General features: G+C 45.3%; 1 protein-coding gene across 1 annotated transcript in view; it reads left to right on the top strand.

The window, feature by feature from the left end:
- Nucleotides 1-24,788, top strand: part of ZNF709 (zinc finger protein 709) — a 50,773-nt gene that overhangs the window by 1,227 nt on the left and 24,758 nt on the right. The gene's annotated exons all lie outside the window — the stretch shown is intronic.

Here is a 24,788-nt window from a genome sequence, read left to right as displayed (position 1 = left end):
AAACATAGTATTAGAATTGTTTATTCATTTTTCCCTACAAAGCAATGGATGGCTTTTTAAAAGAGATTTGTTTTCTCTTTGTGGACTTTTCCTCTGAGAGGAAAGCAGAGAGTAAGCACCTGGCGCTCTACCGTAAAAATACTTTGTACCTCTCCTTTCATCTTCCCTAGGCACAGACACCTTATCAGAATGTCTTTGGGTTGAGGTTCCTTTTTGGAAACTTTACGCGGTGATGTGTCCTTAGCCCACCCTCTATCCTTCCCTGGTCTTAGATTTCAGAACTGCCTGGGGCAGACCCAAGATGCCCTCAGCTGCCACGTCTCTTGCAGGATCTAGTGAATTATGAGCTCCTCGGTTATCTTCTCAGAGATAGGTTTGGGGCCTCTCAGGGGAGCAGCTGGATACCCTCGGCTGGAAAGAGTCTTCTGGTATCCCCCTCAAATAAATAGCCAACCCCTGGGGCACTCAGCTTTTCTTCGCCAACCCCAGTTTCCATTCCTTTGGGGATACTGGGGGTCACCCAATCAGATGCTGGTATTGAGGGGTATTGATTCTTGCCTTCTGGATTCTCTCAGACTACAGAAGGGAGAAAAACTATACCGAAGGACAAGAAAAAACCCACGCAGTCATGGCAGTGCAAGAAAACTGAAAAGCGAAATGCCATTTTGGGTACACGGGGGTGTACAATGCATTGTCTTATCTTGGGATGGTGATCATTGAGCACTTCATTGAGGGTGAGGGGGTGTCCCATGTGACAGGATGACCTGACACTTGAGTCAGACATTTCTGTGTTCTAAGTCAGCACTACCTCTCCCTGGGTTCGTCACCTTGAAGAGGTTTGTTCAGCCAGCCGCGGTGGCTCACGCCTGTAATCCCAGCACTTTGGGAGGCCGAGGCGGGAGGATCACCTGAAGTCGGGAGTTTGAGACCAGCCTGACCAACATGGAGAAACCCCGTCTCTACTAAAAATAAAAAATTAGCCAGGTGTCCGGTGGTGCATGCCTGTAATCCCAGCTACTTGGGAGGCTGAGGCAGGAGAATCGCTTGAACCCAGGCAGTGGAGGTTGCAGTGAGCCAAGAACGCGCCATTGCACTCCAGCCTGGGCAACAAGAGTGAAACTCCATCTCAAAAAAAAAAAAAAGAAAGAATTAATCATTAGCTCACAGTCCCAGAGCCAATAAGTGGCAAATCCAGGATTTGATACCAGAATTTTTTGACTCTGGTAGAGATGGAGTTTCCTCCATGTTGGTCAGGCTGGTCTGGAACTCCCCATCCGCCTCGGCCTCTCAAAGTGCTGGGATTACAGGCGTGAGCCACTGCACCTGGCTGGGAGCTTATTAGTCTTTGTTCCCCAATACTTAGACTGGTACCTGGCACATAGTAGATACCCCAATAAAAGCTTGTCGAATAGAGAAAAAAAATGAGTACCCTTCAGTGGAGAGCAGAGGCCTTAGGCCAGTGACTCCAAGCTAAGGCCAATCTTGAGCCTGTAAGGGGAGGTCACCGAAGGCCCATTTAGTTCTTCCTGGCGAGACTATGCTGCAGGTTTCCTAGGGGATCCATAGGCAGATGTGGTTGGGGGTGGGATCTGTTGCCCTTTCTGTGGTCGTAGTTGTTATTGCCCTGGGGCTGTTTCTAGACACCCTCAAGTAAAATCCAGATTTAGGTAAGAAGTGACCTTATTTGAATGAAGTAGTGTAGTGATAGGAGGAAAGCACCAAGTATAATATTTGAAAGCATCTCAAAGGTTAGGTAAAGTTTTCTTTCATAGGGAGGAGCAAGCTAGATTAGTAATAAAGTGAGAGAGAGAGAGGGCAGGATGGAGGGGAGCAAAATCAGATGCTAGATTAGAGAATATTTGATCCTGAGGTCAGCCTGTTCTTAGGAGGGGTCATAAAGGTGGGGTTGGGTGCTTGCTCAGGCTACTGATGGTGGGTCGAAGTTCAGGGGCCTGGAAGAAGGAAAGAAACTTAACCAAAGTGTGGGTTCACTGGTATTTTGTTTCAACTGATCAGTGAAGATAAAACTTCAGCTAATTGTTCATGAGGCAAAGAATGGGAATTTGGAGAGTGTGTGTCTGGCCTTAGACATAGGTAGACAGGGACATCATCTAAGTTGTAATGGGAAGGGTGTTATTTTGTAATAGCCTGCTTCTCTAGATCACAGAAGATGGTGGTAGTGGTGGGGTTTCCGTTACCTACAGAACTAAGGTAAAATTCAACATGGTCAGCAGTTTGGTTTTCCATCCGCAGAGTTGATTTAGTCAGAGTGTAATTTGTGCAAAATGAGAACATCTGTAAGAGTCAGACACCTTTGGGTTCTGTGTGCTAAAGAAAAGGTTTATGAATTTAAGAGTTTATTTGCGGCCGGGCGTGGTGGCTCATGCCTGTAATCCCAGCACTTTGGGAGGCCGAGGCAGGTGGATCACCTGAGGTCGGGAGTTTGAGACTAACCTGGCCAACATGATGAAACCCCATCTCTACTAAAAATACAAAAAATTAGCAGGGCATGGTGGCAGGCACCTGTAATCCCAGCTACTGGGGAGGCTGAGGCAGGAGAATCGCTTGAACCTGGGAGGCGGATGGAGGTTGCTGTGAGCCAAGATTGCACCATTGCAATCCAGCCTGGGCAACAATAGCAAAACTCTGTCTAAAAAAAAAAAAAAAGAGGCCGGGCGTGGTGGCTCACGCCTGTAATCCCAGCACTTTGGGAGGCTGAGGTGGGTGGATCACGAGGTCAGAGGTCAGGAGATCAAGACCATCCTGGCTAACATGGTGAAACCCCGTCTCTACTAAAAATACAAAAAATTAGCCAGTCGTGGTGGCAGGCGCCTGTGGTCGCAGCTACTAGGGAGGCTGAGGCAGGAGAATGGTGTGAACCTGGGAGGTGGAGCTTGCAGTGAGCCGAGATCGTGCCACTGCACTCCAGCCTGGGCAACAGAGCGAGACTCCATCTCAAAAAAAAAAAAAAAAAAAAAAAAAAAAGGTGGAAGCTGTAAGGAATGTGCACGCTCCTTGTAGGGAGTAAGCAAGAGATTGATCTTTGAGCTACAGTCTTTTTGGGGGCAAGGCATTACCCAATCAGGTATATCTCTTGGAGTTCTGAGCCACTCGGGCAGAGCAGCTTCACACTCATTTTCTTTACAGAATATTGCTGCCATATAATTATAGTTTGCTGAAGCATTCAAGAATTTTATTCCATGATTTGAGTGTAAGAGTTTTATTGTCTTGGTTGACAATCTGGTTGGATTGAGTCATAAGGTCTGAAGAAGCAAAGAGAATTCTGGAAATAAAATACTTATGCTTAGTTTAAATAATAATATAGGCCAGGTGCAGTGGCTCACGCCTGTAGTCCCAGCACTTTGGGAGGCTGAGGCTGGTGGATCACGAGGTCAGGAGTTTGAGACCAGCCTGGCCAACATAGAGAAACCCCGTCTTTACTAAAAATACAGAAAATTAGCTGGGCGTGGTGGTGGGCACCTGTAATCCCAGCTACTCGGGAGTCTGAGACATGAGAATCGCTTGAACCTGGGAGGCGGAGGTTGCAGTGAGCCGAGATCGCACCACTGCACTCCAGCCTGGGTGACAGAGCAAGACTCCGTCTCAAAAAAAAAAAAAAAGACATTATAATATAAACACCCACTGACTCACCACCCAGCTAAATAGGCTGTTGGCAGCACTGGTATGTCACCCTGATCTCACCTCCCTTCTGCACCCAGAGGTGACCGTGATGGTGATTTTTTAATGTTGTTATTCTTTATAGATTTACTATCTATTTACCATAAAGTAGAGTTTTGGCTATTTTGAGTTTTCAGCAAGTTAATATTAGTATTACTATTACAATTAATGTTTTGCTGAAAGTTTTTTTGTGTGGTTTTTTTGCCTCAGTCTGTTGTACATACATTACTGTCTGAGGCTTCATTCTATTGCTTGTGGACTAATGTTGTTTCAAGTTTATTTTTTGATCCTGGTGACAATGTCATTCTTATTTATGTCTCCAAGTGCTAAATTATAAATTTTTTACATATTGGGAAAAAATTACTGAGTTGTATATTATGGATAAATTCATATTTAGTAGGAAATACTGATGGAGTATATCAATTAACCATTTGACCACTCATGCATGTGTGTTTATTCCTTGCAATTTGCCAATGCTTGGAATTATCTAACTTATTTATTTGTGCTCCTCGAGTGTTAAACACAGTCTCTGTGTAATTATATATTGCTTTTTACTGATTACCATTGCTGTCGAACATTTTTCCTATGTGGTCTTTTATCTTCCATGAAATGGTTTTCAGGCATTTTTTATGTTTAATTCATTTCCATGTTTATTGTATTCTTTCTTTACCTTTTTTTGTTATTTAGTTTTTATTTCATAATCATAAATTTAACTCTGCAATCCAGCTAGGCATGGAAGGGAATAAGGAAAACATGGAACCTAAAGGGAACTGTAGCAACAGCACAAAGATTCTAGGATACTGCAAGCAAATGGAGTGGAGGGGTTCTTTCCTGAGCTACCGAAGGAATGGTCTGGTGGGTGGTTAAGATAAAACACAAGCCAAACTTATTAGAGTTGTCCACAGTGAGCAATGGTGATCTTTTTGCTGGTCTTGCCATTCTTGGACCCAAAACACTCCACGGCCTCCACAATATTCATGCTTTTCACCTTGCCAAAGACCACATGCTTGCCATCCAACCACTAAGTCTGGGTAGTGGATGTTATTAGTGCTAAGAGAGCCCCTGTTAATGGCCAAGGGCTAGGATTTACTAGATGGTACGCATGGGTTTGCTGGGTCATTAAGTATTGTCTTGTAGATAGAGGCTCACTAGTAGTGTAAAAACATATGCTTGGATTAAAGCTATGACGAATTCAAAAATGGTTAATATAATCAAGATGTAAATCTGACTGAGGCTGTGGGTAGGTTGATTGATGTTAATACTGCGTGGCGCCTCCAATTAAATGAACAAGCAGAGGGCCAGCTGTAATACTGGCTGTTAGTCACACAGCTAAGGCTATTGGTTGAATGAAGAGGCTGGTGGTTTCTATAATTAGTAGTACGGGAATAAGTAAAATAGGTGTTTTCTGTGGTAGAAAATGGGCTAGGGATGCTTTTGTTTTGTGGTGCAAGCCAGTAATTACTGCTCCTGCTCATAGTGGAATAGCCATACCTAAGTTTATTGACAGTTGAGTAGTTGGTGTGAATGAGTGAGGTAAGAGCCCTAGTAAATTTGTTGAAACAAGAAGATCAGTGAAATTAGTATAAGGGAGCAGGTTCGGCTGGGCGTGGTGGCTCACACCTGTAATCCCAGCACTCTGGGAGGCTGAGGTGGGCAGATGCCTTGAGGTTGAGGCTGCAGTGAGCCATGGTGGTGCAACTGCACTCCAGCCTGGGTGACAGAGCAAGACTCTGTCTCAAAAAAAAAAAAAAAGGGGGGGGGGGTTGCCGGGCGCAGTGGCTCACACCTGTAATCCCAGCACTTTGGGAGGCTGAGGCAGGCGGATCATAAGGTCAGGAGTTTGAGACCAGCCTGACCAACATGGTGAAACCCTGTCTTTACTAAAAATACAAAAATTAGCCAGGTGTGGTGGTGCACACCTGTAATCCCAGGTACTCAGGAGGCTGAAGCAGGAGAACCTCTTGAACCCGGGAGGCAGAGGTTGCAATGAGCCGAGATCATGCCACTGCACTCCAGCCTGAGCGACAGAGTAAGACTCCATCTCAAAAAAACAAAAACAACAACAAAAAAGCAAGGGGATCAGGTTTGTCCTTTGATATTATGTATTATCATAATTTATTTTAGTATAAGTTGAATTATTAATAGTCACTATTGTATAGAAATTAGCCAGTTTTTTTTTTCTTTTTTTTCTTTTTTTTTTTTTTGAGATGGAGTCTCACTCTGTCACCCAGGCTGGAATGCAGTGGCGCGATCTCGGCTCATTGCAACCTCCACCCCCCAGGTTCAAGCGATTCTCCTGCCTCAGCCTCCCGAGTAGCTGGGATTACAGGTACGCTGTAATTTTTGTATTTTTAGTAGAGATGGGGTTTCACCATCTTGGCCAGGCTGGTCTTGAACTCCTGACCTCATGATCCACCTGCCTCGGCCTCCCAAAGTGCTGGGATTACAGGCGTGAGCCACCGCGTCTGGGCAGAAATTAGCCAGTTGTTAATCAGATGGCTAGGTGATGGAAATATTTGGAAACAGGATAATTAGAATAACTGCAGGCAGGCTCGGCGTGGTGACTCATGCCTGTAATCCCAGCACTTTGGGAGGCCAAGGCAGGTGGATCACCTGAAGTCAGGAGTTCTAGACCAGCCTGGCCAACATGGTGAAATCCCGTCTTTACTAAAAAATACAGAAAATTAGCCGAGTGTGGTGGTGGGTGCCTGTAATCCCAGTTACTCGGGAGGCTGAGGCACCCGAAGGGCAGAGGTTGCAGTAAGCTGAGATTACGACATTGCACTCCAGCCTGGGCAACAAGAGCAAGACTCAGCCTCAAAAAAAAGAAAAAAAGAATAACTAGAGGCAATTCTACTATTGTTGGGGTAATGAAAGAGATGTTCATTTTATTTCTTAAGGGGTTTCATGTTTCTATATTTCAAAAGCTTTTAGTGTTGAGTTTGTTGTGTAGATGAATTTTGAAATTTTTAATTGAAATGGTGATAGGATTATGGATATGATAGTAATCGTGTGGATGTGTCTAGTTGGGGCACTTCATTGTGGAAAGATCATAACTCAGTCTTTAACTTAAAAGGTTAGTACTGATTAGCTCTACAGTGATATTATAATATAGATGCTGACCAGTTTCGAAGTGTTTCAGGGGTACTAAACAAGTTCAAGAACAATGGGTATGAAGCTATGATTAGATCCACAGATTTCCGAGCACTGACTGTAGAAAGGCCTGATTGTGTAAATGTCAGGATTGCTTGGTTTAAACATCCTGGCATTGCATCTGTTTAGGCCTAATGATGGTAAGGTTCATGAATGTAGGATGTCTTTCGATGAAATTAATATTTGAATTGATGTTTCTACGGGGAAGGCTACTTGATTGTCAAATTCAAGTAGCTGCAGCTCTCCTGGTTTTAAGTCTGTTGTAGGAAATCTGTAGGAGTCAAAATTTAGGTCTTCATACTTTGTATATTCATAGCTTCAGTATCATCTACATATATACATATATTTTTTCAAGACAGAGTCTCACTCTGTTGCCCAGGCTGGAATGCAGTGGCACGATCTCGGCTCACTGCAAGCTCTGCCTCCCAGGTTCACGCCATTCTCCTGCCTCAGCCTCCCGAGTAGCTGGGACTACAGGCACCCACCACCACGCCTGGCTAATTTTTTGTATATTTAGTAGAGACGGGGTTTCACTGTGTTAGCCAGGATGGTCTCGATCTCCTGACCTCATGATCCGCCCGCCTCGGCCTCCCAAAGTGCTGGGATTACAGGCGTGAGCCACCGCACCCGGCCTTTTTGTTGTTGTTGGGACAGACTCTCACTCTGTCGCCCAGGCTAGAGTGCAATGGAACAATCTCGGCTCACTGCAACTTCCGCCTCCTGGGTTCAAGCGATTCTCCTGCCTCAGCCTCCCAAGTAGCTAGAATTACAGGCCCTGCCACTACGCCCGGCTAATTTTTTGTATTTTTAATAGAGATGGGGTTTCACCACGTTGGCCAGGCTGGTCTCGAACTCCCAACCTCAGGTGATCCGCACACCTTGGCCTCCCAAAGTGCTGGGATTACAGGCATGAGCCACCGCGCCTGGCCAGTATCATCTATAGTTTCTATGGTTAGGGAAAGGTTATTAATTTCCTGTTGTATACAGAATATATAACGATGGAAGAGCAATTAAAGATAATAGGTAGAATAGTTCATACTGCCTCTACTTCTTGGGCATCTATAGCAGTAGATCCTACTGACAGGACATATGGAAATGTATTACAACATAATATGTATCATGTGGAATGATATCTAGCGATAGTATAATTCCAGTTAAACCTCCCACTGTGAATTGGAAAATGAAGCCTAGTGCTCAGAGTATGGCAGCGGATCATTTAATATTGCCTCCAGGTAGTGTTGTTAGTCAACTAAAGACCTTACTATCTGCAGGGATGGCAATAATTATGGTGGTAGATGTAGATCTGATCCTCCCACCTCAGCCTCCTGAGTAGCTGGGACTGTAGGTGTGTGCCACCATGCCTGGCTAATTTTTGTATTTTTTGTAGAGATGGGGTTTTGTCATGTTGGCCAGGCTGGTCATGAACTCCTGACCTCAAGTGATCTGCCCGCCTTGGCCTCCCAAAGTGCTGGGATTACAGGCGTGAGCCACTGTGCCCAGCCTAATTTAACCTAAATTTCTAGTTTATTGTTGAAAGTATTGGTGAGGGCCAGGCATAGTGGCTCATGCCTATAATCTCAGCACTTTGGGAGGCTGAGGCGGGCAGATCACTTGAGGTCAGGAGTTCGAGCTTAGCCCTGCCAACATGGTGAAACCCCATCTCTACTAAAAATACAAAAATTAGCCAGGCATGGTGGCACATGCCTGCAATCCCAGCTACTCGAGAGGCTGAGGAGGGAAGATCACTTGAATCTGGGAGGCAGAGGTTACAGTGAACCGAGGTCACACCCCTGCACTCCAGCCTGGGTAACTGAGCAAGACTTCATCTCAAAAAAGAAAAAAAACAAAAAAGAGAAAGTATTGGTGAGAGTAAGAGTGGTAGGAATAGGGTCCATACAGTAATGAGTGGTGATAAAAAGAGGGCTTGCTTTATAGTTTCTTCTTCTTCTTCTTTTTTTTTTTTGTGACAGGGTCTCACTCTGTTTCCCAGGCTGGAGTGCAGTGGTGTGGCTTCCTGAGTAGCTGGGACTACAGGACCATTCCACCACACTTGGCTAATTTTTTAATTTTTTGTAGAGACGGGGTCTCTGTTGCCCAGACTGGTCTCAAACTCCCGGGCTCAAGCAGTCCTCCTGCTTCAGCCTCCTAAAGTGTTGGGATTAGAGGTGTGAGCCACCACACCTGGCCTTATATTTTCAAATTGTCATTTTATTTTTATGTTATTAGTTGTTGGGAATATCACTAGTGATGTGGAGTAAATTAGGTGTACGTAGAAACATTGATTAAATAGCGCTATGACAGCTCTATGTGTGGGGATAATAAGGCTATTTTGTTGTTAATTCTTGAATGATAACTCCTTTGGGTATAAATCCTGTAAGGGGGGTTAGTCCCAGTAGGGAAAAATGATAAGAATTGTGGAAGTAGTAGTGGTAACTTATTTCATATATAATGTAGTGATAATGTTATAGTACTTGTACTTAGATTAAATAATATAAATACTGTAATTGTTAGGGTTATGTAAATCAATAGATTTAGGATTGTGATAGAAGGGTTGTAGGCTAAAATTGTGATTATTCAGCCTATAGGAGCAACTGATGAGTAGGCCAAGATATTTCGGAGTTGTGTTTGGTTAAGTCGGCCTCAGCCCTCTTCGGGACGGATAGTGCTGCAATTGCCAGTAGCATATTTAGGTCTATTAAGGGTAGACTTGAAATATGATGGAGACTGGTGCTAGTTTTTGTTATGTAAGGAGGATTATTTATACCTGATGTTAATGAGATCCCTTGTGTTACTTCTGGGATTCAGAAATAGAACGGGGCACAGGGCGCAGTGGTTCACGCCTGTATTCCCAGCACTTTGGGATGCTGAGGCTGGCAGATCACTTGAGGTTAGGAGTTCCAGACCAGCCTGGCCAACATGGTGAAACCCTGTCTCTACTAAAAATACAAAAATTAGCTGGACGTGGTGTCAGGCTCCTGTAATCCCAGCTACTTGGGAGGCAGAGACAGGAGAATCGCTTGAACCCGGAGGCAGAGGTTGCAGTGAGCCAAGATCGCTCCATGCCACTGCACTCCAGCCTGGGCAACAGAGGAAGATTCCATCTCAAAAAGAAAAAAAATGAAGTAGAAGGGGCTATTCCTAATTTTATCACAAGAGCTATGGTAACTGTTAGGAATGCTGCTTGGGTTAGTATTTTTGTGGTTTTCATTGTCCAGAGTACATTATATTGATAATAACAGCTATGATTAGAATTGTAGATGTGGTTGCTTGTGAAAGGAAGTATTGGTTCAATCTAAATACACAGATAGGTCCTGGCCAAGACATGCACTCAGGAGAGCTTTCAGGAGGGATTCAATCCCAAACTCCTGCTCCCAAATGCCAAGGAACTATCCAAACTGCCAACTCAAGTCAGCGGAATGTAGAACCCAGGCCCGGCAGGGCTCAACATGCAACACAGAGCAGCACACTCAGAGCACCAGCTCCCCCAGCCAGCAGCGCTCACCCCACATGCCAGCCACCACCTGGCAGAGCGAGTTAGTAATTCCAACAAGAGAACACAGACCAATAAGGTGATAAAGGTCCAGGCATCCTGTGCACGGCACCAATTGCCACGGTCACCCCAGAGGTGCAGTTCCAATGTTGACAGCGATGCCAGTGTGGTTATGGTGCACACATGCTGAGAGGGTATGAAAAGGTTTAATTACTAAGATGATTGAGGTCTCTGAGAAAAGCAGGCCAGGCCCCTCAAGCAGGCAAAATGGCTTGAGAGAGTAAGGAAAGGAGCCTGGACTGGGTGTTTACTGTGATTGGGGGTGGGGCAGTAGGAGAGTTCATTTCCCCTCGAGGGGAAAAGCTTCTTAGGTGGGACTCTCCAGCAAGGCCCAAGGAGGGAATGCCTCAGCTTTCTCAGCTTGTCCAGGTATTGTAAACAAAAAATAAAATCCAAAGCACCCTCCTGACTGAACAGACCCCTTCTTGGCCAAGGGAACCCCCTAACAAACCTAAACACTGAATTCCCAGGCCAGGCGCAGTGGCTCACACCTGTAATCCCAGCATTTTGGGACTGAGGATGGCTTGAGGCCAGGAGTTTGAGAACAGCCTGGGCAACACAGTGAGACCCCATCTCCACAAAGAAAGTAAAAATTAACTGGGCATGGTGGCATGCACCTGTAGTCCCAGCTACTCAGGAGGCTGAGGTAGGAGGATAGCTTGAGCCCAGGAGTTCAAGGCTGCAATAAGCTATAATATGACTGTGCCACTGCACTCCAGCCTGGTTAACAGAGTGAGACTGTCTTGAAAGAACAAAAACAATAAAAACTGAATTCCCAGCCATGGGAAGGGAGGTTGGACACACCCTGTTATAACCCCTCCCTTTTGGAGTTTAGGCACAACTGACCAGAATTAATGTTAAAATAGAGACCATAAAACTAACAAAACTCTTTATGACAATAAGATACCAAATTATAAATAAGACCTAAGGCCACGCTCTCCAAGGGTTAAGTCACAAACTCTAGGTCATTCCGACCCAGTGTATTGGTTAACAGATTTTCTTATCTTTTTTTTTTTTTTTTTTTGAGACAGGGTCTCTTGCTTTGTCACCCAGGCTGGAGTACAGTGACATAATCACTGCTCACCACAGCTTGGACCTCCCAGGCTCAAGTGATCCTCCCATGTAGCGGGGAATATAGGCATGTGCTGCCACACCCAGCTAATCGTTTTTACTTTTTTTGTTTTTTTTTTTTTGAGATGGAGTCTCACTCTGTGGCCCAGGCTAGAGTGCAGTGGTGCAGTCTTGGCTCACTGCAAGCTCCACCTCCCAGGTTTACGCCATTCTCCTGCCTCAGCCTCCTGAGTAGCTGAGACTACAGGCGCCTGCCACCACGTCCAGCTAATTTTTTGTATTTTTAGTAGAGACGGGGTTTCACCGTGTTAGCCAGGATGGTCTCGATCTCCTGACCTCATGATCCACCCACCTCGGCCTCCCAACGTGCTGGGATTACAGGCGTGAGCTGCTGCGCCCGACCTCGTTTTTACTTTTTTTTTTTAGACGGAGTCTCGTTCTGTCACCCAGGCTGGAGTGCAGTGGCACAATCTCAGCTCACTGCAACCTCCACCTCCCGGGCTCAAGGGATTCTTCTGCCTCAGCCTCCCAAATAGTTGGGACCACAGGCACACAGACCACACCTAGCTAATTTTTGTATTTTTAGTAGAGACAGGGTTTCACCATGTTGGCCAGGATGGTCTTGAACTCCTGGCCTCAAGTAATCCACCTGCCTTGGGCTCCCAGAGTGTTGGGATTACAGGCATAAGCCACTGTCCCCAGCCTAATGCAATCTGTGTGCCACAGCCTCCCAAAGTGCTGGGATTATAGGCTCCTGAGCCCAGCTGTCTTCCTTAAACATTCCTTTCTTTTTTTTTTTTTTGAGACAAAGTTTCGCTCTTGTTGCCCAGGCTGGAGTGCAATGGCATGATCTCACCACAACCTCCGCCTCCCAGGTTCAAGTGATTCTCCTGCCTCAGCTTCCCGAGTAGCTGGGATTACAGGCGCCACCACCATGCTTGGCTAATTTTATATTTTTAGTAGAGACAGGGTTTCTCCATGTTGGTCAGGCTGGTCTTGAACTCCCGACCTCAGGTGATCCACCCGCCTCGGCCTCCCATAGTGCTGCGATTACAGGCATAAGCCACCGCGCCCGGCCCAAACATTCATTCTTTTCTAATGACTCCAAATGTTTAGACACAGCTTTACTCCTTTAGCCAACTGTAAATCAAAGAACCTCTGAATCTACCTATAACCTGTAAGCCCCCGCTTCAAGATATTCTACCTTTTCAGGCCAAATCAATGCCTACCTTCCATGTACTGATTTATGTCTGCCTGCAACTCCTGTCTTTCTAAAATGTATAAAACCAAACTGTAGCTGGGTGCTGTGGCTCGTGCCTGTAATCCCAGCACTTTGGAAGGCTGAGGCCAGCAGATCACTTGAGGCCAGGAGTTCAAGACCAGCCTGGCCAACAGGGCAAAACCCCATCTCTACTAAAAATACAAAAAATTTAGCCAGGCATGGTGATGCAGGCCTGTAATCCCAGCTACTTAGGAGGCTGAGGCACAATAATTGCTTGAGCCTGGGAGGCTGAGGTTGCAGTGAGCTGAGATTGTGCCACTGCACTCCAGCCTGGGCGACAGAGCGAGACCCTGTCTCAAAAATACCAAATAACTGTAACCTGGCTGCCACTGGTGCACTTTCTCAGGACTTCTTGAGACTGTGTTTTCTGGGCCGTGGTCACTCATACTGACTCAGAATAAAGCCTTAAAATATTTGAGAGTTTGGTGATTCCATTGACAGTGGGCAGCTGTTAGAAAGAAGAGGGGGGTTGACACTGAATCTGCCAACAGTCAAATACCAGAAAGGGTGGAGTCCAACTACTCATTACAAGAGCAAACATGGATAAGAAAAACATGCATTTGCAATTGCTTGTTTTTGTTGTCGTTGTTGTGTGAGACGGAGTTTCACTCTTGTTGCCCAGGCTGGAGTGCAATAGCGTAATCTCAGCTCACCACAACCTCAGTCTCCTGGGTTCTAGTGATTCTCCTGCCTCAGCCTCCCGAGTAGCTGGGACTACAGGCGCCCGCCTCCTGAGTAGCTGGGACTACAGGCACCCGCCACCACGCTCAGCTAATTTTGTATTTTTAGTAGAGACAAGGGTTCTCCATGTTGGTCAGGCTGGTCTCGAACTCCAGACCTCAGGTGATCCACCTGCCTCGGGCTCCCAAAGTGCTGGGAATACAGGCATGAGCCACCCCGCCTGGCCTGCAATTGCTTGTTTTAATAAAGAAACACTAATAGGATGCACAAGGAATTACCAAAAGTTTTTACGAAGGGCAGGGTGGCTGGAGCAAGAATCCTGGAATGAACCAGGATATGCTTGACAGTGAGTCTTATTTTAGATTTTCCTGTCTCATAGATTTTTTTTTTAACCTTCACATGTATTATCTCTCTAAAATGAATGGAGGCCTGGTGCAGTGGCTCACACTTGTAATCCCAGCACTTTGGGAGGCCGAGCTAGGAGGATCACTTGAACTCAAGAGTTCAAGACCAGCCTGGGCAACCCTGCCGGTTGGTGAAACCCTGCCTCTACAAAAAATACAAAAATTAGCCAGGCATGGTGGTATGTGCCTGTAGTTCCAGCTACTCAGGAGGCTGAGTTGGGAGGATCACTTGAGCAGGGGAGGCTGAGGCTGCAGTGAGCTATGATCGATCGTGCCACTGTACTCCATCCTGGGTGACAGAGCAAGACCCTGTCTAAAAATATACATTAAAAAGGCCAGGCACGGTGGCTCACGCCTGTAATCCCAGCACTTTGGGAGGCTGAGGCAGGCAGATCACCTGAGGTCAGGAGTTCGAGACCAGCCTGACCAACATGGAGAAACCCCATCTCTACTAAAAATACAAAAAGATTAGCTGGGCATGGTGGCACATGCCTGTAATCCCAGCTACTCGGGAGGCTGAGGCAGGAGAATCACTTGAACCTGGGAGGTGGAGGTTGCTGTGAGCCAAGATTGTACCATTGCACTCCAGCCTGGGCAACAAGAGTAAAACTCCGTCTCAAAAAAAATAAAAAATAAAAAAACAAATAAAATGAACGAAGATATTTATCTGCACTATATTTTACTATTAAAGTCTAAATAATGTAGTTTTTTTTTAAATTTTAAGTTGTCTTCATTAAGATTTAATCCTTTATACACTTTTAAAAGTGTAAACTATACGAAATGTAAAATTTCAAATCTTAAGAGAATCTGCATCATAGCATGTCTGTCCACTGTATCTCACACTGAGGGGTATTTTCAGGAAAGAGTAGCATATTATAGACTGGGCGCGGTGGCTCACGCCTGTAATCCCAGCACTTTGGGAGGCCGAGGCGGGCGGATCACGAGGTCAGGAGATCGAGACCATCCTGGCTAACATGGTGAAACCCCAGCTCTACTAAAAATACAAAAAAATTAGCCAGGCGTGGTGATGGGCACCTGTAGTCCCAGCTACTCAGGAGGCTGAGGCAGGAGAATGGCGTGAACCCGGGAGGTGGAGCTTGCAGTGAGCCGAGATGGCGCCACTGCACTCCAGCCTGGGCAACAGAGCGAGACTCCGTCTCAAAAAAAGAGTAGCATATTATAATACATTAGGGTTTGGATATAACCATTAAATGTAGTAGAATTTTTCAAAGATTACACAAGCTTTGAGGAGTAGTTTTCCTCGTATCAATTAAAACAGGAATCCATTTGCCCTGGGAATAGTAGAGCCTTTGAAGTTTGAAAGTTTTCTAGGGATATGCACACACACAAACTAATGTAAAAATAAAAATGCACCTGAGAAGTTAAACATATCCATCTCACACCATGAGCTTCTTTTGCCTGAAAGGAATAAAAATTCTATTTGGTTCCAGGATTTGCTTCTCTTACATCATATTTCTCAATCAACTTAAATTTTCAAAGACCAACAAACTAAAAATCCTACAGACTCATACAGGGAATAAAATTACAAAATGTTAAAGGAAACTGGAGTTAAAGTGCTGCAATATTCAATAGAAAAAGGAATCCAAAGGAAAGAAACACAAACATTGAATCAGCTCAGATAAGCAGCCTGCTTCTCCGCAATTCAGAAGAAAAACCAACATCCAGAAGGTTAAACACATACCAAAGCTTGGAGTCCACACTCTCTCCCTGTTGGGGTATAGTCCCTAGAGTGGAACAGTCCCTGGTGACAGCAGGGACACCTGAGCAGCCACAGGAATGAACTCCGGGAGCAGAGAATGCCCCTTCCCACTCGTTCTCGTAAGTGACGAAACTGTCAGCTGGATTCAGATGAAGGTTCTGACACAAATGAACTCCCAAAGTCATTAACACCCATGTCCAGGAGACAGAACTTGTAACTTTCACAGACTTTTTCAATATGGAAAAATTACACCACGAGTGTACCCTAATGTGAAAGCAAAACTCAAACCTAATGTCTAAAAGTAGACCCAAGGAAACTACAATTACAACCTAGACAATTAAAACCCTCCCGGTTCCCCTAAAACCGCGTGCGGTTCCCAGCATTCCAGTGCTCTGTAGCTTCTCTCTGTATAAAGAGCTCCTTCCTTGGTGGGTGTGAGCAAGTAGGACACTTGCAGGGAAGGCTCCCCAGGAAGACCCATCTGGGCTTTCAATGACCTCCCTTTGCAGGCTCAAGAGTGGTCTTACCTTGAAGTCACTAGTCTCTGGCTGCTGCTCCCCAGTCATGTGGCTTTCAACCGCTATTGATGTTTATTTTTTTGAGACAGGGTCTCCCTCTGTCACCCAGGCTGTAGCGCAGTGGCGAGATCATAGCTCACCGCAGCCTCGACCTCCAGGGCTTGGGCTTAAGTGAGCCTCCCACCTCAGCCCCCTGAGTACCTGGGACTACAAGCACAGGCCATCATGCAGCTAATTTTTGTATTTTTAGTAGAGACGAGGGTTTCACCATGTTCGTCAGGCTGGTCTCGAACTCCTGACCTCAAATGATCCACCCACCTCGGCCTCCCAAAGTGCTGGGATTACAGGCGTGAGCCATCACGCCCGGCTGAAAGACGGGAACTTTCAAAGTTGCTTTTCTGGTAAACGTTAGAGCAGAGGGGACTTTCTTTATCATGTTGGCTAAAACTGGCCTGTTGGGGATTTGACCAGCATCTCTTTCTCTCCTGATAATTTGTAAGGTCAGATAAACAACTTAGTTTCAGCTTGGTAGCGAGGAACGTCCCCATGGGTAACTCATTTTGGTTTGGTCTGTTGGTCTAGTGCAGGAGCTCAGTCTAAACCAATGGCTTCCTACAAATTGTATTTAACAGGGCGAATAATAATATTATGAATTGGAGAGGGAAAGCTTCATTTGGAATGAAAGAAGGAATTGGCAAACTTAGGGATTTCCTGTCAGTCCTAGGAAGAGCTAGGCTGGAAAACGGGGTCGTGGATTTGAGATCCTGTTTTCACACGTTTGTAAAATTAAGGGGCAAACCGGTCCCCCTGGGGAAAAAGAAGAGACTGGGGACCCCACGGACCACCGCTCCTCCCACGCACGAACGCCACACTCGAGCCGGGATTCCTTCTCTCCTATGACCCTCCCGTGATCCCCACACAATCTTGGAAGACGCGGGGCTACGGGCATGGAGCTGCCCACAGAGGGCTCCGGGACCCGGGCCTCAGTAGCCGCGCGGGGACAGGACAGGACTCCCGGGATCCTGGCTGCCGGCCCAGCTTCACTCTGCGGCGGGAAGAGGCCGAGGGCCGAGCTGCGCCAGGGGGACTCGGGTCCACAGACCCAGGAGTGGCCGCGGGCAGGCCCGGTTCCCGCCACAGCCGGTTCCGGCCAGCAGCTCTTCAGGTCTCGGGATTCCAGGCCCCGCACAGTCACCATTTCCCGGCTTCCGCGGTGTCCCCACCCCCTAACTACGACTCCCTCTGCCAGTGCGGGTCCCAGAGCGACAGAGGCTGCCGCAGAGCCACCTAGCGACGTTCGAGGCAGGAGAGACACAAACCGGAACTCGCGCCACCGTATCCACGCGCCTTTGTACAGGGCGGTCCCACCCACCGCTCCGGCGGCGTCTCCAATTGGACAGTTTGTGAGGTTCCACCCCCTGTTGCCTGAGTCACATCTCAGACGGAGGTCAGGTAGCTGAGCGATCCAGCTTCCACTTTTGTCCCTGAAACTGTCCTGCCAGAGACATTTGCATTATACCAGAACTTTATATGCTAAATATAAAGGCCCTCAGACCGGACACTGGCGTTTACCTGAAGAAACTTCTGAACGGGGACATAGGTGTGCGCGCAGGGAATGCCAGACAAGAGTTTCCAGATAAAGCGAACCCCTTGATGACTGACTCTTTGAGGAGTAAATCCACAGCAAAAGGGCCCTGGAGGCAAGGCCATACTGGATCAGGAGAGTCAGATATTCTCCAGAGGACAGTGGCTTGGCATCATGCTGCCAGGACACCCAGAACTGTGACCCCGTAGGTTCACAGAGACCAGGCAATGTTTACATTTTTAATTTTAAGTTTTGTTGTGGGTACATAGTAGGTGTATATATTTATGGGTTACATGAGATATTTTGATGTAAGCATGCAATGCTTAATAATCACATCATGGTAAATGGGGAATCCATCAACTCAAGCATTTATCCTTTGTGTTACAAAAAAGCCGATTACACTCTTTTAGTTATTTAAAAATGTGCAACCAAATTATTTTTTACTATAATCACCCTATTATGCTAGCAAATACTAGGTCTCATTCATTCTATTTTTTGTGGCCATTAACCATCTTCACTTCCCCTTCCCCCAACCCCCGCACTACCCTTTCCAGCCTCTGGTAACCATCCTTCTACTCTCTATCTCCATGAGGTCAATTGTTTTAATTTTTTGCTCCCAAAAATAAGTGAGAACATGTGAAGTTTGTCTTTCTGTGCCTGGCTTATTTCGCTTAACATAATGACCTCTAATTCCATCCAAATTGTTGCAAATGACAGGATCTCATTCTTTTTTATGGCTGAATAGTACTCCATTGTGTATTTGGAACTTTTTTTTTTTTAATCCATTCATCTGTTGAGGGACAGTTAGGTTGCTTCCAAATCTTGGGAATTGTGAATAATGCTGCAATAAACATAGGAGTGCAGATATCTCTCTTCAATACATGGATTTCCTTTCTTTGGGGTATTTACCTAAAAGTGGGGTTGCTGGATCAAATGGCAGCTCTATTTTTATTTTTTTTGTGTGTGGAACCTCCAAACTGTTCTCTATAGTGGTTGTACTAATTTACGTTCCCACCAACAGTGTACAAAGGTTCCCTTTTCTCCACATCCTCTCCAGCATTTGTTACTGCCTGACTTTTGGATAAAAGCCATTTTAACAGGGGTGAGATGATATCTCATTGTATAATAGTTTTGATTTGCATTTCTCTGATGATCAATGATGTTGGCCTTTTCATATAACGGTTTGCCATTTGCATGCCTTCTTTTGAGAAATGTCTTTTCAGATTTTTTGCCTATTTTTAATCCGATTATTAGATTTTTTTTTTTTTTTTTTTTTTTTTTTTTTTGAGACGGAGTCTCGCGCTGTCGCCCGGGCTGGAGTGCAGTGGTGTGATCTCGGCTCACTGCAAGCTCTGCCTCCTGGGTTCACGCCATTCTCCTGCCTCAGCCTCCTGAGTAGCTGGGACTACAGGCACCCGCCACCACGCCCAGCTAATTTTTTTTTTTTTTTTTTTTTTTTTTTTTTTTTTTGTATTTTTAGAAGAGACGGGGTTTCACCGTGTTAGCCAGGATGGTCTCGATCCCCTGACCTCGTGATCCGCCTGTCTTGGCCTCCCAAAATGCTTGGGATTACAGGCGTAAGCCACTGCGCCCGGCCTATTAGATTTTTTCTATAGTTTTTTTGGAGCTCCTTATATATTCTGGGTTTTTTTTTATTTTGTTTTTGTTTTTGTTTTTGTTTTTTTGAGATGGAGTTTTGGTCTTGTTGACCAGACTGGAGTGCAATGGTGCGATCTCAGCTCACCGCAACCTCCGCCTCGCGGGTTCAAGCAATTCTCCTGCTTCAGCCTCCCCAGTAGCTGGAATTGCAGGCATGTGCCATCATGCCCTGCTAATTTTGTATTTTTAGTAGAGACGGGGTTTCTCCATGTTGGTCAGGCTGGTCTCAAACTCCTGACCACGTGATCCGCCCGCCTCGGCCTACCAAAGTGCTGGGATTACAGGCGTGAGCCACCGCGCCCAGTCTATATTCTGGTTATTAATTCCTTGTCAGATGGGTAGTCTGCAAATATTTTCTCCCATTCTGTAGCTTGTCTTTTCACTTTGTTGTACAGAAGCTCTTTACTTAATGTGACCCCTTTATCTATTTTTGCTTTGGTTGCCTGTGCTTGTAGGGTATTACTCAAGAAATCTTTGCCCACTCCAATGTTCTGGAGAATTTCCCTATATTTTCTTTTAGTAGTTTCATAGTTTAAGGTCTTAGATTTGAGTCTTTAACTGATTTTGGTTTGATTTTTGTATATGGTGAGAGAGAAAGGTCTGTTTCATTATTTTGCATATGGTTATCCAGTTTTCCCAGTCTCTTTATTGAAGAGACTGTCCTTTTCCCAATGTATGTTCTTGGCACCTTTGTCAAAAATGAGTTCACCATAGATGTATGGATTTATCTCTGGCGTCTCTATTCAGTTCCACTGATCTTTGTGTCTGTTTTTATTCCACTACCATGCCATTATGGTTACTGTAGCTCTAAAGTTAGATAGTATGATTTATAGTCATATTTAAATAATTTAAAATCAGGTAGTATGATTCCTCCAGTTTTGTACTTTTTGCTTAGGATAGCTTTGGCTATTCTGGGTCTTCTTTGGTTCCATATACATCTTAGGATGTTTTTTTCTATTTGTGTGAAGAGTGTCATTGGTATTTTGATTGGGATTGCATTAAATCTCTAGATTTCTTTGGTTAGTATGGACATTTTAACAATAGTGATTCTAGGCCGGGCGCGGTGACTCACGCCTGTAATCCCAGCACTTTGGGAGGCCGAAGCGGGCGGATCACGAGGTCAGGAGATCGAGACCATCCTGGCTAACACGGTGAAACCCCATCTCTACTAAAAATACAAAAAATTAGCCGGGCGAGGTGGCGGGCGCCTGTGGTCCCAGCTACTTGGGAGGCTGAGGCAGGAGAATGGCGTGAACCCCGGGGGGCGGAGCCTGCAGTGAGCCGAGATGGCGCCACTGCACTCCAGCCTGGGTGACAGAGCAAGACTCCGTCTCAAAAAAAAAAAAAAAAAAAAAAAAAAGTGATTCTTCCAATGCATGAACATGAGTATCTTTTCATTTTTTTGTCCTCTTCAATTTCTTGCATCAATGTCTTATAGTTTTCATTGTAGGTATTGTTCACTTCTTTGGGTAAGTTAATTCCTAGGTATTTAATTGTAGCTATTATAAATGGGATTACTTTATTGACTTCTTTTTTAGATTGTTTGCTGTTGGCATATAGAAATGCTACTGATTTTTGTATGTTGATTTTGTATCCTGGAACTTTACTGAATTGGGTTATCATTTCTAATAGTTTTTCGGTGGAGTCTTTTTTTTTTTTTTTTTTTTTTTTGAGACAGAGTCTCACTCTGTCGCCCAGGCTGAAGTGCAGTGGTACGATCTCAGCTCACTGCAACCTCGCCTCCTGGGTTCAAGCGATTCTTCTGCCTCAGCCTCCTGAGTAGCTGGGAGTACAGGTGCACGCCACCATGACCAGCTAATTTTTGTATTTTTAGTAGGGACAGGGTTTCACCATATTGGCCAGGCTGGTCTCAAACTCCTGACCTCGTGATCCACCTGCCTCGGCGTCCCAAAGTGCTGGTTGGTGGAGTCTTTAGTTTTTTCCAGATATAGGATTATAATATTTGCAAATTCAACAACACATTAAAAATGTAATGCATCGTGACCAAGTGGGATTTATCCCAGGGGTGCAGGGTTGGTTCAACATATTGATAGTGTTCTATGAAGCACAAAAGCTATTTACTTTTATGAGGCCCAAATTATGTGTGTGTGTGTGTATATATATGTGTGTGTGTGTATTCTATTGCACACACACATCAATTTTTGCTTTTGCTGTCATATGTAAGAATTCTTTTTTCCTTTTGTTTTTTGAATAGAGACGAGGGTCTCACTATGTGGCCCAGGCTGGTCTCAAACTCCTGACGTCAAGTGATCTTCCCACTTTGGCCTCCCAAAGTACTGGGATTACAGGCATGAGCCACCATACTTGGCTGCATATGTAAGGATTCTTTTTTTTTTTTTTTTTTTGAGATGGAGTCTCACTCTGTCATCCGGGCTAGAGTGAAGTGGCATGATCTCAGTTCACTGCAACCTCCACCCCCCCCGGGTTCAAGTGTTTCTCCTGCCTCAGCCTCCTGAGTAGCTGGGATTACAGGCATGCACCACTATGCCAGGCTAATTTTTTGTATTTTTAGTACAGATGGGGTTTCACCACGTTGGCCAGACTGGTCTCAAACTCCTGACCACAGGCTATCCGGCCCCCTCGGCCTCTCAGAGTGCTGGGAATACAAGTGTGAGACACTGCACCCGGCCTGCATATGTAAGAATTCTTTGCCAGATCCAAGATTATCAATATTTCCCACCTTTTTTTCCTAGGATTATTATAATTTCACCTCTTATGTTTTGATCTGTGATCTATTTCGGTGAATTACCATATATTGGGTGATGTAGGGGTCCAACTTCATTCTTTTGCATGTGGCTATCCAGTTGTCTCAGCACCAATTTATGAAAATAATAGTCTTTGCATATTCTTGGCAGCATTTTGAAAGTCATTTGAGTATATATATATATATATATATATATATATATATATGAGTTTATTTCTGGGATTTCAATTCTATTCCATTGATCTCATCTATTTGACATTATAATTTTGCATTTACTGGAGACTGAATGACACAAATTGTAATCAGAAAACCATGGAGTTCTTCCCAGTTTGGAGAGAGGTAACAGTCATCTACATAGTGCAAACCATCTCAGGTTTTTCTGATGAACAGGGTGATATCTAGCCAAATCCACAGTGATTTCCCAGCTGACAAATCCAAAAGAACTATGGAAGTTTAGAGGGCAATTATCCAAGTTAGAATTGCAGCAAGCTACAGACAGAGGGTATTATTTTGATTTTCATCCCAATTTAGTTAAAAATAAGGTATATGGCCGGGGGCGGTGGCTCACGCCTGTAATCCTAGCACTTTGGGAGGCCGAGGCTGGTGATTGCCTGAGCTCAGGAGTTCGAGACCAGCCTGGGCAACATGGTGAAACCCCGTCTCTACTAAAATACAAAAGAAATTAGCTGGATGTGGCGGTGTGCACCTGTAGTCCCAGCTGCTCGGGAGGCTGAGGCAGGAGAATTGCTTGAACCCAGGAGACGGAGGTTGCAGTGAGCCGAGTTTGCCACTGCACTCCAGCCTAGGTGACAGAGTGAGACTCTGTCTCTACCAAAAAAAAAAAAGTATATTTGACATTTTCAATCTTTAATGCTTTTTTAAACAAGAGAAATAGCTGGGTAATTTTTGTTTCAATGATCCACAAAGACCCAAAAGCCCATGAAACTGTCCACAGGTATCATTTCCATATGGTAGACCTCCAGCACACGTTAGGGAAGATGGAAAAAAAAAAAAGTTAACAGCTTTGTGTTTTACTAGAGAGCAATTAAAACCTAATTTTTGTCCAACATTTCAATGACATATATGCATCTCACTATATGTCATTGGAAATTAATGTGATATAATCATTAGTATTTCATTTGACTAGCCCCATCCAACCATACATCCTATCTTATGAATGAAAAATTTGAAGTATAGGGAGCACAAGGTCTTGCCTACATTCCTATAGCCCACAGTGCTAATGGAATCTCTCCGTCTTTTTTTTTTTTTAGATGGAATCTCACTCTGTCACCCAGGCTGGAGTGTAGTGGCGTGATCTCGGCTCACTGCAACCTCCGCTTCCCAGGTTCAAGCGGTTCTCCTGCCTCAGCCTCCCGAGTAGCTGGGACTACAGGTGCACACAACTGTGCCCAGTTAATTTTTGTATTTTTGGTAGAGACAGGGTTTCACCATGTTGGCCAGGCTGGTCTTAAACTCCTGACCTCATGATCTACCCACCTCGGCCTCCCAAAGTGCTGGGATTACAGGCGTGAGCCATAGCGCCCAGCCCCGTAATCTCTCAGTTTTGAAGTTCGAATGTGTGCCACCACCTGTACTGGGCACTGTCAAAAATAGAAAACTTGGCAGGGCACTGTGGTTCACGCCCGTAATCCTAGCACTTTGAGAGGCTGAAGCGGGCGGATCACCTGAGGTCGGGAGTTTGACACCAGGTTCACCAACATGGAGAAACCCCGTTTCTACTAAAAATACAAAATTAGCCGGGTGTGATGGTGCATGCCTGTAATCCCAGCTACTCGGGAGGCTGAAGCCGGAGAATTGCTTGAACCCAGGAGGCGGAGGTTGTGGTGAGCTGAGATGGCGCCACTGCACTCCAGCTGGGGCAACAAGAGTGAAATTCTGTCTCAAAAAAAAAAAAAAAAAAAACTCAGAACACTGCAGGTACTGTATCAATGTTTACAAATAAGTCGTCAAATTTGAAAACAGGACTAATAAGACTACTTTGTGTTCCATTTATATGACATTCTGAAAAAGGCAAAGGTATAAAGTTGTAAAAGAGAATAGTGGTTAAGAGTGGAGGAGTGGGCCGGGCGTGGTGGCTCACGCCTGTAATCCCAGCACTTTGGGAGGCCAAGGGGGGGCGGATCACAAGGTCAGGAGATCGAGACCATCCTGGCTAACACGGTGAAACCGCAGCTCTGCTAAAAATACAAAAAAAATTAGCCGGGCGTGGTGACAGGCACCTGTAGTCCCAGCTACTCGGGAGGCTGAGGCAGGAGAATGGCGTGAACCTATGATCAGGAGTTCGAGACCAGCCTGGCCAACATGGTGAAACCCGGTCTCTACTAAAAATACAAAAATTAGCTGGAGTGGTGACGGGCATCTGTAGTCCCCAGCTACTCAGGAGGCTGAGGCAGGAGAATCACTTGAACTCAGGAGGCGGAGTTTGCAGTGAGCTGAGATTTTGCCACTGCAGTCCAGCCTGGGTGACAGGGTGAGAGTCTGTTTCAAAAAAGAAGTGAAAATCAATTGGGAAGAGATCTAAGAATTAAATCAAGATATAGTGTAGACTGTAGGCCTACTGTTTTTCAGGAGATAACTGGAGAATAAGATTTTTCGGGCCAGGCGTGGCGGCCCAGGCCTGTAATCCCAGCACTTTGGGAGGCCGAGGCAGGCGGATCACCTGAGGTCAGGAGTTCAAGTCCAGCCTGGCCAACATGGTGAAACCCTGTCTCTATAAAGAATACAAAAAAATTAGCTGGGCA

The sequence above is a fragment of the Pan troglodytes genome, chromosome 20 (assembly GCF_028858775.2).
Source record: "Pan troglodytes isolate AG18354 chromosome 20, NHGRI_mPanTro3-v2.0_pri, whole genome shotgun sequence".
NCBI lineage: Eukaryota > Metazoa > Chordata > Mammalia > Primates > Hominidae > Pan > Pan troglodytes.
Note: the sequence above shows the minus strand (reverse complement) of the source record. Positions and strands in the feature narration are given on the sequence as shown.